This window comes from Lineus longissimus, chromosome 8, assembly GCF_910592395.1.
Source record: "Lineus longissimus chromosome 8, tnLinLong1.2, whole genome shotgun sequence".
Lineage (NCBI taxonomy): Eukaryota > Metazoa > Nemertea > Pilidiophora > Heteronemertea > Lineidae > Lineus > Lineus longissimus.
The window spans coordinates 11409081-11425209 of NC_088315.1; the positions used below are offsets into that span (position 1 = coordinate 11409081).

Consider the following 16129-nt stretch of genomic DNA (forward strand, 5'->3'; position numbering starts at 1 on the left):
TCATGAGGAGAGACGATCAGAATGACGAAGGTCTCTATGAAACCATAATATATGTATTTAGTGGGGTAGGATATTTTCATGGGGACAATTGTAAGTATTCCACTGGTATGACAAGAAACTCTGTCTTATGATAGTTTGGCCAAGGAGCAAAGGGTAGTAGGCCTATCGTGTGTTGAAAATCTTAGGACAAGGACTACAACTATACGGCTAAGGGCAAATGAAAAATAAGAATTCTCATGCGGATACAACGAGAAGGATATGTTGTCTTTCGGAGAAAAAGCTATATGAAGAAGGTTCGACAAGATAGGCCAGGAACTGGACAAGGACGGCCAAGTCGAAGTTCTTTACCTTGACCTATCCCGTGCGTTCGACAGTGTCCCCAGCAACCTCCTGTGTCATAAGCTCCGCAGTTTTGGTATTCATGATCAACTCTTGAGGTGATTCGGGTCGTACCTGAACTCACGGACCCAAAAGGTGGTGCTTGAGGGGGAAGAGTCAACGCCCGCACCCGTTCTTTCGGGTGTCCCCGGCCCAGGGCTCTATTTTGGGCCCTCTTCTTTTCTCCTGCTATATAAATGATTTACCGGATGTTCTTACTGAAGAAACTCTTTCTGGTCTCTATGCAGACGATGCTAAATGTCTTCGCATTATACGTGATATATTTGACTGTATCGCCTTGCAAGGTGACTTAGACGAGTTTGCTGTTTGGTGTAAAAAGTGGGGTCTAAGTTTTAACAAACCTAAATGTGTGATAATCCCTGTTACTAGAAAGTCAAACCCCATCCTATTCCTTTACAACATGGGCGGAACTCTGCTTGAAAGAGTACGAGACGTAAAGGATCTAGGTGTTATTGTTGAAAGCGATTCAACTTGGAACAAGCATGTTGATCAAATTGTCTCTAAGGCTAACTCAGCCTGGTACGCGGTCAGAAGGGTGACTTGAAATTGTAAAAACATTGAGTTATTGAAAACTGTGTATGCAGTGTTATCCGTAGTAGACTGGAATACTGCAGCGTTGCCTGGGATTCTTCGTCTAAACGTAATTTGTCACTTTTAGAAGGTGTTCAACGTCGTGTAACGAGGCAGATTTTGGGCAATGAGACTGTTTTCACAGACAGACTGTCGGCCTTGGGCCTTATGCCGTTGTCTTTCCGCAGAGAAATATTGGACCTCCTCTTTTTCACAACTGCTTGACAGGAAATTTTACTTTGCCCCTGCATGATTTTATCGAATTTTATTCAAGAAGAGGGGACAACTGTCTTTTACGCCTTCGTTTATGTAGGACTGAAACGTTTTTAGCATCTAATTTTGATAGAATTGTTAACCTGTGGAACGACCTCCCACGTGACTTGCGCGTCACGCACAATCACAATTGTTTTAAATGTCTTGTAAAAAGGTTTTATGATAACAGGTTTTATTCGTTCGATGTTTACAATAGTTGCTCTTGGGTAGGCTTTTGAGATATGCTAGCTGCGGGCCTACCTGAGATGCTTTTTTATACTTGTATTTTTATTTTGGTGCTAATTACTGGCAAGGGAAACCCATAAAAGAGGCTATGCTCTGCTGTTGTTCCATTACCGTTTGTTTTATGTACATGTATTTTTTGTAGAGCATAGAAAAGTTTAAATAAATGAATAAATAAATAAAAAAGGTGTCAATATGCAGGAAAACCATAGTCTGTATTATTACATACACGCAGGAAGAATGTCATGAATGTGGTGGAGAGGTGAATTGGCACTTTCGATGAGGAGAGTCCCTTTGACCACGACGAATCACAACAGTCACCAGGCGACATTTGACCAAGAAACCATGAAATGTCTAGAGAGTGTACCATCACACTTTTCCCAAAATTACAAATTTTCTACATACGGTTGATAAAGACACAAGAATTGCTTCAAGGAACCCTCGATTCATGGTGGTTGTCACAGCCCCGATCGTGTATGACCTGGGGTATATTGTGAATCTAGGTAATAAAGGTACAGGAAAAAAAGGTACAGGAAAAAAAGGTACGGAAATAAAGGTACAGGAAATAAAGGTACAGGAAATAAAAGTACCGGAAATAAAGGTACCGGAAAAAAGGTACTGGAAAAATAGATACACAAAATGGCATAAATAGGTTAAAAGGGTACACAATTTTTAAAAAATATAATTTGAATTCTCCCATTTTCTATTCTTAATTTAACTTTATTTGTTGCGTAGGCATTGCATAGGCCTTAGAAATAGGTATATCAAATTTCCAGTGTACCGTTATGGTTTTCAAGATTGAAAACACGGCTATCAAGATCATGATGATTGTAAAGATTCTAGGACAATTCCCTCTGCAAAAGGGTTAACCGATAAATGTACCAATGTTCAAGTTAAATTGCAATTAATCAATTAACATCCATCATAGAGCTGGACCCAATTGACAATGTGCCTGGCCAATTAGGTCTTAACAGACAAATTATTAGATTCAAGACCAAACACAAGCTTTTTAGGGAAAATGGCGAGAATCTTAATGTGAAATGCCAGGTAGGATGCCAGGTGCACCCCCACCCCCCATTCCCAAGATCCTGGATAAGAATACCACTCGTGTATTTAAAAATTTAAAAGAACATGAATGTGCATGTAGTTATTACCCAAAAAAACGTCAGCTACCCTGTTGGGCAACCTTTTCCATGAATTTTCCTCAAATTCATTCCGTAACAAAATTGTCCGCAATGTATTAAACTATTTTGAGGCACCATCTTAGTCACAGTAGAAGAAAAATGGGCAAGAAAAAATTAAGACATAGGCCGAGTCTGAACCAGTTGAAGAGAATGATATTCTGAAAAAAAAAATTGTGTACCTTTTTTACCTATTTATGCCATTTGTGTACCATTTTTTCCGGTACCTTTTTTCCGGTACTTTTATTTCCTGTACTTTTATTTCCTGTACCTTTATTTCCGTAACTTTTTTTCCTGTACCTTTTTTTCTTATACCTTTTTTACCGTATACCGTATATTGTATAGCGTTTGCATTAGCATATTGTTTTAGGTGAATATGCCACACATTGATGGTAGTCTGCAATATTATCATGGGCGAAATAAAGACATAAATTATTCGAGTATGACAACCATGGCATTTTGCCCATCTGGTTTGAATTTTGGATCAAGTGGAAAGTAGTCCATATCATGAGAGGAATTACAGAAACTACAGTAATGCTATTATTTGATTGTATTAAGCTTCATGATGATCAAAGTTCACAATATTTGAGGTTATCACTTATAAGTGAGATCCTTACACTTCAGAATCTACCTTTACACTAACTACATGCACTTCAAATCAAGATTCCTATTTGATGCTAAGCGTGGGCGTGAGTGGGCGAGATTTGGAGAGACCAGGCCCTGGTCTGTTCAGGTTGGGTTACAATCGTACAATTGTTCATCGGTAAAGACTGCAGCAAATTACTTATTTCTTGGAACGGAGGTTATCCGCCTACACAAGAGGCAGCAGAAGGAAAGTCCAAAGCATACTTTACGATGTGCCGCCAAGCCTAGCAACACAATTGATAGAGTATGTCTTTCATTACTATACAGTTTCTCTTCATCCACGCACCGTAAGAACTCAAATTCCTCAATCCAACACAACTTCCTTGATCTGACCGACCCAATTAGGCATTATTTACAATGCATTTAACTCAAGCGTAATGCCCGGTCAATCTTATTCTCAAGGATCCCTGAAGCAAATGATTTACTGTTCATTTATAATACACAGACTTGCTACCAATTAATCAAATATCGAAATTTCAAACTGAATCTAAAACTAATGTTAATGAGTCCAAATCAGCCACATCATGTCCAATATAGGGCAACAATCTCGAAATATGAGACACTTAAGATGAAGAGGTACTTACTGAAGAGTCACAAGTTAAAAGTTAGATTAAGTCGAAAAAGATAGTGAAAACGAAATTGTTTTTTCACAGATACCATTCATTATTAACTATTTGGGGTCTGCCATGAACAATGGAACAATAAGATCACCGAAAAGGCCACCCTAAATAAGGTTGCCAATTCAAGAAATTAGTACCATTAGCCTTTAACCACAAATAATGTTTAAAATGAATCAGTGTTTTAGGTTTTAGAAATGTCCTATTTATTTTAGTATGAAAAACAGATGATTTTTGGTGCAAGGAAGAGGCAGACCTGCTTATCCTCTGCCAAATGCGACCAATAGGTTAAGAAAGGTCACAGAAAGGGATTCAGCATGTTGGAGAAAATAAATCACCTATCGTGTTATGAGTCAAAGGTGCTTTTAATTTATTAACAGTTTTCACGATCTCCTGGTTATAAGCTCGGTGCTCTAACCACCTGCCACTGATCCCTCTGATAAATGGAACCTGAAAGTCAGTTTTATTTCTTCGATAAGTGTCAGGCGGTAGGCGGTACCGGTATATTGAAAACCACTGGTTATGTCACGATGTGGGCAGACATGTTCTCAAAAATGACCTTCTTCATGGCTATATTGATCTCCCTGAATAACGCCGTAGGGAGATTTCATAGTTTCAAAACAACTTAGATTTATTATGGTTATACTAGACTTTGTACGAATGTCTCATCAAATGGCCTTACTGACCCGACACACTAAGCTGAAAAAACAAAAATCTTCAGATTATTCTTCCAGCGGCAAATTGTAACATTTTAAGTGGACAAACGCAACCCAAAGTGCAAAGTGGCACTTATATTTGGGCCATTTGAACAATAAATTGAGATTTTAATACCAAGTGTCACATTTCTAGATCATAGATAGGTGAAAATAGAAGTTGGTACTTGAACACTTTGAGTGCAATCTTCAAGTACATCAACTTTGTCCGTAATGGTTTGATTGATCTCTTGACATCTCGAATTTGATTTTTGCTCAGATTTTTTAAAAACTGCTTTGTCTTTCGTAATATTTAAGCTATGGACCTCACACTCTCACTCCTTTTGTCTGTAATCAAACAGGTAAATGTAGCGCTTATACACTACATTGGGTGATTTTAAAGTTGGTTTTGGTTTTAGTGTTAAGTGTTAGTGTCAGTTTTATTCTTAATTTCTACCCCTAAAAACATATGTCTGGATAAAACCAATTCGAGGTTTTAGTTTAACACCAACACCTGGTTTTATCTAAACACCTAAAACCTGGGCTGAAACTAAGAAGATGTTTTATTCTGCAGGTAAATCTAACACCAAGATGGACAGAGATAAAACCTTGAAAAACCAAACATGCATGTTGTTGTCGTTGTTACTGTTGTTTCCCTATTGTAACCGCTTTCGATCTATATAAATTTGGTCGTCTTCTTTGTTAGTTTTATTGGTAATATAAAATGCACTACAAATCTTCCAAATATATTACCGAGCTTGGATTAAGATCAGACCTTGGTGTTCAAATTGGTTTCAGTGTGAAACTAAAACCTAATTTGAAATAGGATAATGCTAAAACTGAGTGTCAAATCTAAAACCAGAACTGATTTCATTTCTGGTGTTGTGGAGAGTTTTAGTTTTAGTCCCGGTGTTAGTTTTTGACACTAAAACCATCCCTTAGTTTTAAGCTAAAACCGGACATAATGCTAAAACCAACAAACACCGACTTTGAAATAGGATGAAACTAAAACTCACTTCATTTCAATGCTGGCTTAATCGAGGGTTTTAGTGTTCCAATTAGTTTTAAAACTAAATCTAAAAACTGACTTTGAAATCACCCATTGTCAATCCAAAGGTGCCACCAGAACCTTTTAATATCGCGCAGGTAGCTAAGGTCAGCGCACCAATGGGCTTTCGGTTTAAACGACCGCTTAGAGTAACATCCAGACTCCATAGAGGCGCCCATTATATTATCGTTAAGCTTAGCTAACATTTCATTCACATGAGCCTCCGCGGCCACACGGTCAGACATAGCATTTACATCAAGCATGTTCATTACACGAAGTTTCTCACAGAGGATTTCATTATATTTTTGACACTGGGTGGAACAATTCCAAGTAACAGACCGCCGGGCATTGGTTAGTTGCGGCAGACCACCACAGACAGGCCCACCTGTGGACACACACACCTTGAACACTGTCCTAATAGGAAGATGATCGCCCAGGTTACCCTCCTCTAAACTAACTGTCGAACACTCCAGAATGTTTTGGCAATCCATATCTGACGCCAAGATGTGGTCGATCCAAGTGAAGACACCCCGCTTTACATTAAAGAAGGTGTATTTGACAGACTGTTCAAACTGGAAGTCAGCTATTTTAAGACCATTTGCGGAAATGAAATCATAACATTTTTTTGAGTAACGATTGAAACCCTTGGTTTTAAACCAGCTCCTGCTTAGACTTGCCTCTAAAGGCAGCGGAGTATTAAAATCTCCACATAGCTTGATTGGAGCTGAACCGCCGTATTTATCCAAACAGACTTGCAATACGTCCAGACACTCAATGAATAAAGGAAGGTTATTTTTATCAGCGTTACTGTCGAAATATGGCATGTACACATTAATCACCATCTGACACAGAAAACCATTGGAGTCAGTCCCAGCGACACCAATCAAGTGATCATTGTCAATTACTATCTCATGCCAGCTCATATTACACTGTTTTCTCGCATAATGGCGATACCACCAAACGACCGCCATGAATAATCTGGGTCAACATCACGGTAGTTGATAAAGCTTGGAATCAGTGAAACCTTGGAACCAGTGATAAACCTTGGAATCAGTCCTAAAAATGCATAAAAACATGAAATAATGCCATTCGAACCTAACGTGGTTACGAATCAACATTTGGAGCTTATTCTTACATGATCAGACCGGAATTTTATGGTAATTTAGAAATCTGTCGCATATCCGATTCAATAGTCTATATTTTAGAACAACCCAGTTGTACCTCGCCTCCAGTGTACAGTACTGATCTCCCAAATATGGGAAGACACGCCCACCACACACCCATAATATGGACCAATAGCGCTCCGCTTATAAATACGCCACTACCACGCGGGGCCTATTTGAACTACGGATCGGTCTGTTCATACAGGGTGATACAGAGAAAATTGGGGGCCTGTCATGCATTATGCATGGATAAGGTTGACGACTATGTCTAGGCCTAATTGTCTATGATTGACTGATATTTTATAACAAACGATGAATAAAAGAAGCCTAGTCATGTATGTTTATTACCGAAGTTTGCGGATGAAAATTTCCTTCGCCGTGAGCGATTTCTTACATCTTCCAGTACGCATCGAGGGATGCAGAGATCTTTGTGACGTCACCAGTTCTAAGCGGTTTTTTTTATTCACGTGTGTGTTTGTCCTATGATCTCGTGCATCTAGTACCGAGCATAATACTTTATCGTCTATGGAATACAAAACAATCATAAAAACTAATTTTTGCTTCCATTGAAGAGAAATAAAATATTTTAACGACCACAACGCATTGCCAATTGATGACGTCATCCTCCACATTAAAAATGTTGGCTTCTGAACTAACTGGCAAATTGCTATCAATAAAGTCAGCTGGGACGAGACTGTCAGTTGGGAGGGTATAAATCGTGGAAAGAACGCACCCGGTTTCCCGCGCTATTTGCACAGTGATTCCATGGTTTACATTGAATATTCCAAGGTTTATCAGTGTTTCCAAGGTTTCACTAATTCCATACTTTATCAACTACCCAACATCACACATACCAGATTTAGCGAATAGACTATACTGGGTTACGTCGAGGTTGGGATCCATAGTACCCAGCACGTCAAGTATGGAATTCAGTTCGTGAGGCCTGAGTCATGTTTCACTGAGACAGAGGATATCACAGTTTTGAAGCCGGCTGGCAATGTAAGAAAGGTTTGATTTGAAGCCGTGGCAGTTATAAGTTTCGCAGCTCAAAACACAATCCTCAGTATTGTTCGTACTCATACCTTGCCCATGGGTCGTTGGGTCTGGGGTAGTATCAATACGGCTCTGATGAGGTGTAGTATCCCTCGGTTTCGTACACGGCATTTGAAGGCCTCTCGGACAATTCCCCCCCCCCCCCCCGGACAATTCCCCCCGGTCAATTGCCTCCAGAGAGAGATAAAACGAGATTGCAAGAAACGTCCTCGTCCCTAAGATCCGTAAGCCAGGCAAAAAGAAGCTGGGTGCTGTTTGTCTAGTGTAATAGCACCCAGGGCGCTTATTGTCCAGTCGATCTCGAACCTGGGTACCATTTGTCGGCACCCAGGACGACATCCACCCTTTCAGACTAAGTTAGTAACTATCGTAACCAACTCGTTAATACCGTGCCGATCACCAGTGCTGGTATCAACCGTAGACAAATCGTTAGAAGGGCCGCCCTTTTCAGCACGCGTAAATATTTTGTCGGCATCTGATGACAGCTCATTATTGACAAGGCTAACGCCAAAAGCATATATGTCCTGCAGCATCTTGTGTTTCACCTATCTATTGATTGCCCGACAGTCTTGTATATAGCTGAATCGCGCTTGCACTTTTCTACACAAGTTGGCCCGTAAGGACGGGACCGTGTTCGTATCATATCTATCCAGGACGTCATGAACGCCTCTCCATGAGTATTGGAAGATAATGGTGAGTTTATCGTTAAACAGGTCGTTTAGGGTGGATCCGCTAATGTTCACAAGTTTCGACTGATCAAATGTGGGAAATCGACAGATTATATATTTTGTACTTTCTATCCATAGCATCAGTACTTGAAAACTTCCGTAGACAATCTCTACACTGAACAGCAGTGGTAACTAATGACTCACTTCCATGTGATGATGTGTAATTTACTACAAGATGCTTTACCTGTACTGTGTAATATCTGTATACATGTATACCATGGTATGACTCATCAAAACCTTGTGTTGATTCAAGGAGGGAGATGTAACATAATCGACTGTTATAAGTTTATACTTTAGTTACAATATCTTAGTGTAGATGTCTCTGCTTGATAAATACCAGCTCCTTATTTGTATAAGATGATGCTCATTAGTATTCAGATTATAATGGCTTCTTTGCTCACTCAGCTTCTGTTTCTTCTCTTATACCAAAGTTTATAAACTAGTATACACAACATTCTCTTTATTTCAAATTCTGAAATATCTACAAGGAGATACTTCTTCACACCCGATTCTGCGAATCACCCTGACCCAGCATCACGCGATTTTCTGTGCAGGTAGTCATTTTTTAGCATGGCGTACGTGACAAGAGGGCTGAGGAAGGACTCGAAAGTTTTAGTTTTCAATGACTTCCGCTACCATCGTAACAAGAATGCCACTGAAAAGATATACTGGCGATGCTGGATTATTTCTATTAAGGGGTAAAATCGGGGGAACGCTGGACCCACACGGAAAACACTGAAAAAAGCCTTGGCGCTGAAAGTGTTGATACATGGAAGATTTTTGGTTTAATAGGCCAGCGGGTCATCTGATCTCTCCGGTTATCTTTATATATACATGTACTGGTATGGCTCCACAAACACACGATGAATGAACACAGCCCCCAGTCAGTGATTCTAATAACTGTACAACAAACCCATCTTTTGTAGGCACTTTCCGTTCGCCCTTCAATTTCAACAGCCACAAAGGATTCGTGCGAATATAAAAGAAACTGTACCTACCAGTATTGCTTCCCTCTATACTATACAAGTCCTACGACTAGGACGGACGTATAGGCTACAAAGTATTTTCTCAATCTGATGAGAAGGACGACTTTCTTCGGAGAAGCTATCGTGCCGGCCTGAGATTTATATCAACATGTGAATTTATATCAATATGTGAGATTTATATCAATATGTGAACAACGGACACGGATTCGTTGAATCTTTAGACAGAGCATGCGCTGTCGCGCCAACCAGCTATAGACATATACATAGCCTAGTGACATATATAGACTACCACGTGACATATATATCGCTGCTAAAGGATGAAGAGAGCAATGTCTTCAAACAGTTCAAAATGTTCCTCCCGGCATGCCTGGAAAATGCAATTACATGTACATGTATTGTCATTCCCTTTGTTTATGGTGAAAAATTAAGACATTGTTCTATATAGACCTGGCACCTTCAATTAGAGATAAAACGCGCAGAGAATCCTTTCCCTTGGCACATTGATTGTCATTCCTAAGGACAGTTTTTCCTGCCATGCCAGGCCTGTTGTAGCAGTTTTTAATGCCTGCGCCCTTCTTTGTATGGAGATAGGCCCCTACTCTCCTGCCGCAGCAGAGTGACCCCCTGAGATTTCATATCCTCAATGGCTAATCATCCACCGTCTAAAGTTCCCCGCCGCCATCTGTGCAGTTCATCATGAGGAGAGACGATCAGAATGACGAAGGTCTCTATGAAACCATAATATATGTATTTAGTGGGGTAGGATATTTTCATGGGGACAATTGAAAGTATTCCACTGGTGTGACAAGAAACTCTGTCTTATGATAGTTTGGCCAAGGAGCAAAGGGTAGTAGGCCTATCGTGTGTTGAAAACCTTAGGACAAGGACTACAACTATACGGCTAAGGGCAAATAAAAAATAAGAATTCTCATGCGGATACAACGAGAAGGATATGTTGTCTTTCGGAGAAACAGCTATATGAAGAAGGTTCGACAAGATAGGCCAGGAACTGGACAAGGATGACCAAGTCGACGTTCTTTACCTTGACCTATCCCGTGCGTTCGACAGTGTCCCCAGCAACCTCCTGTGTCATAAGCTCCGCAGTTTTGGTATTCATGATCAACTCTTGAAGTGGTTCGGGTCGTACCTGAACTCACGGACCCAAAAGGTGGTGCTTGAGGGGGAAGAGTCAACGCCCGCACCCGTTCTTTCGGGTGTCCCCGGCCCAGGGCTCTATTTTGGGCCCTCTTCTCTTCTCCTGCTATATAAATGATTTACCGGATGTTCTTACTGAAGAAACTCTTTCTGGTCTCTATGCAGACGATGCTAAATGTCTTCGCATTATACGTGATATATTTGACTGTATCGCCTTGCAAGGTGACTTAGACGAGTTTGCTGTTTGGTGTAAAAAGTGGGGTCTAAGTTTTAACAAACCTAAATGTGTGATAATCTCTGTTACTAGAAAGTCAAACCCCATCCTATTCCTTTACAACATGGGCGGAACTCTGCTTGAAAGAGTAGGAGACGTAAATGATCTAGGTGTTATTGTTGAAAGCGATTTAACTTGGAACATGCATGTTGATCAAATTGTCTTTAAGGCTAACTCAGCCTGGTACGCGGTCAGAAGGGTGACTTGAAATTGTAACAACATTGAGTTATTGAAAACTGTGTATTGCAGTGTTATCCGTAGTAGACTGGAATACTGCAGCGTTGCCTGGGATTCTTCGTCTAAACGTAATTTGTCACGTTTAGAAGGTGTTCAACGTCGTGTAACGAGGCAGATTTTGGGCAATGAGACTGTTTACACAGATAGACTGTCGGCCTTGGGCCTTATGCCGTTGTCTTTCCGCAGAGAAATATTGGACCTCCTCTTTTTCACAATTGCTTGACAGGAAATTTTACTTTGCCCCTGCATGATTTTATCGAATTTTATTCAAGAAGAGGGGACAACTGTCTTTTACGCCTTCGTTTATGTAGGACTGAAACGTTTTTAGCATCTGATTTTGATAGAATTGTTAACCTGTGGAACGACCTCCCACGTGACTTGCGCGTCACGCACAATCACAATTGTTTTAAACGTCTTGTAAATAAGTTTTATGATAACAAGTTTTATTCGTTCGATGTTTACAATAGTTGCTCTTGGGAAGGCTTTTGAGATATGCTAGCTGCAGGCCTACCTGAGATGCTTTTTTATACTTGTATTTTTATTTTGGTGCTAATTACTGGCAAGGGAAACCCATTAAAGAGGCTATTTTTTCGCGTAATGGGTTTCCCGTCTATGCTCTGCTGTTGTTCTATTACCGTTTGTTTTATGTACATGTATTTTTTGTAGAGCATAGAAAAGTTTAAATAAATGAATAAATAAATAAAAAAGGTGTCAATATGCAGGAAAACCATAGTCTGTATTATTACATACACGCAGGAAGAATGTCATGAATGTGGTGGAGAGGTGAATTGGCACTTTCGATGAGGAGAGTCCCTTTGACCACGACGAATCACAACAGTCACCAGGCGACATTTGACCAAGAAAGAGAGTGTCCCATCATACTTTTCCCAAAATTAAAAATTTTCTACATACGGTTGATAAAGACACAAGAATTGATACACAAAATGGCATAAATAGGTAAAAAAGTACACAATTTAAAAAAATATATAATTTGAATTCTCCCTTTTTCTATTCATAACTTTAACTTTATTTGTTGCGTAGGCATTGCATAGGCCTTAGAAATAGGTATATCAAATTTTCAGTATACCGTTATGGTTTTCAAGATTGAAAACACGGCTATCAAGATCATGATGATTGTAAAGATTCTAGGACAATTCCCTCTGCAAAAGGGTTAACCGATAAATGTACCAATGTTCAAGTTAAATTGCAATTAATCAATTAACATTCATCATAGAGCTGGACCCAATTGACAATGTGCCTGGCCAATTAGGTCTTAACAGACAAATTATTAGATTCAAGACCAAACACAAGCTTTTTAGGGAAAATGGCGAGAATCTTAATGTGAAATGCCAGGTAGGATGCCAGGTGCGCCCCCACCCCCCATTCCCAAGATCCTGGATCCGCCCCTAATAAGAATACGACTCGTGTATTTAAAAATTTAAAAGAACATGAATGTACATGTAGTTATTACCCAAAAAAACGTCAGCTACCCTGTTGGGCAACCTCTTCCATGAATTTTCCTCAAATTCATTCCGTAACAAAATTGTCCGCAATGTATTAAACTATGTTGAGGCACAATCTTAGTCACAGTAGAAGAAAAATGGGCATGAAAAGATTAAGACATAGGCCGAGTCTGAACCAGTTGAAGAGAACAATATTCTGGAAAAAAAAATTGTGTGCTTTTTTTACCTATTTATGCCATTTTGTGTACCTCTTTTTCCGGTACCTTTTTTCCGGTACTTTTATTTCCTGTACTTTTATTTCCTGTTCTTTTATTTCCTGTTCTTTTATTTCCTGTACCTTTAATTCCGTAACTTTTTTTCCTGTACCTTTTTTTCCTGTACCTTTTTTACCGTATACCGTATATTGTATAGCGTTTGCATTAGCATATTGTTTTAGGTGAATATGCCACACATTGATAGAAGTCTGCAATATTATCATGGGCGAAATAAAGACATAAATTATTCGAGTATGACAACCATGGCATTTTGCCCATCTGGTTTGAATTTTGGATCAAGTGGAAAAGTAGTCCATATCATGTGCTCTGTCGTGAGACTCCGTACATCCTTAGATCCGAGAGAGGAATTACAAAAACTACAGTAATACTATTATTTGATTGTATTAAGCTTCATGATGATCAAAGTTCACAATATTTGAGGTTATCACTTATAAGTGAGATCCTTACACTTCAGAATCTACCTTTACACTAACTACATGTACTTCAAATCAAGATTCCTATTTGATGCTAAGCGTGGGCGTGAGTGGGCGAGATTTGGAGAGACCAGGCCCAGGTCTGTTCAGGATGGGTTACAATCGTACAATTGTTCATCGGTAAAGACTGCAGCAAATTACTTATTTCTTGGAACGGAAGTTATCCGCCTACACAAGAGGCAGCAGAAGGAAATTCCAAAGCATTCTTTACGATGTGCCGCCAAGCCAGCAACACAATTGATAGAGCATGTCTTTCATTACTATGACAATATACAGTTTCTCTTCACCCGCGCACCGTAAGAACTCAAATTCCTCAATCCAACACAACTTCCTTGATGTGACCGATCCAATTAGGCCATATTTACAATGTATTTAGCTCAAGCGTAATGCCCGGTCAATCTTATTCTCAAGGATCCCGGAAGCAAATGATTTACTGTTCATTTATAAAACACAGACTTGCTACCAATTAATCAAATATCGAAATTTCAAACTGAATCTAAAACTAATATTATAAAGTCCAAATCGTCAGCCACGTCATGTCCAATATAGGGCAACAATCTCGAAATATGAGACACTTAAGATGAAGAGGTACTCACTGAAGAGTCACAAGTTAAAAGTTAGATTAAGTCGAAAAAGATAGTGAAAACGAAATTGTTTTTTCACAGATACCATTCATTATTAACTATTTGGGGTCTGCCATAAACAATGGAACAATAAGATCACCGAAAAGGCCACCCTAAATAAGGTTGCCAATTCAAGAAATTAGTGCCATTAGACTTTAACCACAAACTAGAATTGTCAGTTGAGTCTTTGCAGACTCTGGAGTCTCCGCCTCATATGCACACTGCCATGCATGTTGACAAAAACAAAACAAAAACATCACTCTTTCACTTCAGCGATTTATTCGATGGTTTATGTGCGAAATACGACTGATCAAGGCAACATAAAGTGTCCAGAAGGGAAGAACACATTCTTGAAACTCAGCTGCTTTAATTCACTGCCGTTTTTTTCCTATTTCATGGCCCATAAACTCCAAATATTAGGTTTTATAGAAAAATGCTTCGATGGTGTAGACTAGTCCCTGGTCTTTATCCGTTACGTTCCTCCATATGTGCAGCCAATATGTGATACACATAACGCGGGGCACCAGTCATCGTGCCGGTATGGCGAGGTTTATTGGTTAAGAATTTACATGTATTGCGCTATGCATGCCCATAGCACTTTCGCGGCTGTTACCCAGATTGACTTCTTAGTTCATGGACACCCTCGTTTTATCGATGTTTTGCAATGCATTGCCGTGTTCATGTACATATGAAGCTTTCACCTGGGGACGAGAGTTTGCTGGAATACTTCTTGAGGAGAATAATACCCTAATACAAAAGTCTCAGCCGATGGCGGAGACTAATAATGTTTAAAATGAATCAGTCTTTTAGGTTTCAGAAATATCCTATTGATTTTAGTATGAAAAACAGATGATTTTTGGTGCAAGGAAGAAGCAGACCTGCTTATCCTCTGCCAAATGCGACCAATAGGTTGAGAAAGGTCACAGAAAGAGACTCAGCATGTTGGAGAAAATTAATCACCTATCGGGTTATGAGTCAAAGGTGCTTTTAATTTATTAACAGTTTTCACGATCTCCTGGTTATAAGCTCGGCGCCCTAACCACCTGCCACTGATCCCTCTGATAAATGGAACCTGAAAGTCAGTTTTATTTCTTCGATAAGTTTCAGGCGGTAGGCGGTACCGGTATATTGAAAACCACTGGTTATGTCACGATGTGGGCAGACATGTTCTCAAAAAATGACCTTCTTCATGGCTATATTGATCTCCCTGAATAACGCCGTAGGGAGATTTATAGTTTCAGAAAAACTTAGATTTATTATGTTTATACTAGACTTTGTACGAATGTCTCATTAAATGGCCTAACTGACCCGACACACTAAGCTGAAAAAACAAAAATCTTCAGATTATTCTTCCAGCGGCAAAATTGTAACATTTTAAGTGGACAAACGCAACCCAAAGTGCAAAAAGGCACTTATATTTGGGCCATTTGAACAATAAATTGAGATTTTGATACCAAGTGTCACATTTCTAGATCATAGATAGGTGAAAATAGAAGTTGATACTTGAACACTTTGAGTGCAATCTTCAAGTACATCTACTTTGTCCGTAATGGTTTGATTGATCTTTTGACGTCTCGAATTAGATTTTTGCTCAGATTTTTTAAAAACTGCTTTGTCTTTCGTAATGTTTAAGCTATGGCCCTCACACTCTCACTGCTTTTGTCTGTAATCAAACAGGAAAATGTAGCGCTTATACACTACATTGGGTGATTTCAAAGTTGGTTTTTTGTTTTAGTGTTGGGTGTTAGTGTCAGTTTTATTCTTAATTTCTACCCCTAAAAACCTATGTCTGGATAAGACCAATTCGAGGTTTCAGTTTAACACCAACACCTGGTTTTATCTAAACACCTAAAACCTGGGCTGAAACTAAGAATATTTTTTATTCTGCAGGTAAAACTAACACCAAGATGGACAGAGATAAAACCTTTGAAAAACCAAACATGCATGTTGTTGTCGTTGTTACTGTTGTTTCCCTATTGTAACCGCTTTCGATCTATATAAATTTGGTCGTCTTCTTTCTCCATCATCATTCCCATCAGCGTTCAAAATACC

At 39.4% G+C, this 16129-nt stretch overlaps 1 protein-coding gene across 1 annotated transcript in view; it reads right to left on the reverse strand.

Annotated features, from left to right (window-relative positions):
• Nucleotides 1–9695, reverse strand: part of LOC135492916 (E3 ubiquitin-protein ligase RNF213-like) — a 201034-nt gene extending 191339 nt beyond the window's left edge. The window contains exon 1 of the mRNA XM_064779643.1: nt 9590–9695. The gene's annotated coding sequence lies outside the window, so the exon portion shown is untranslated. The remainder of the gene's footprint in view (nt 1–9589) is intronic.
• Nucleotides 9696–16129: the final 6434 nt, after the last annotated feature.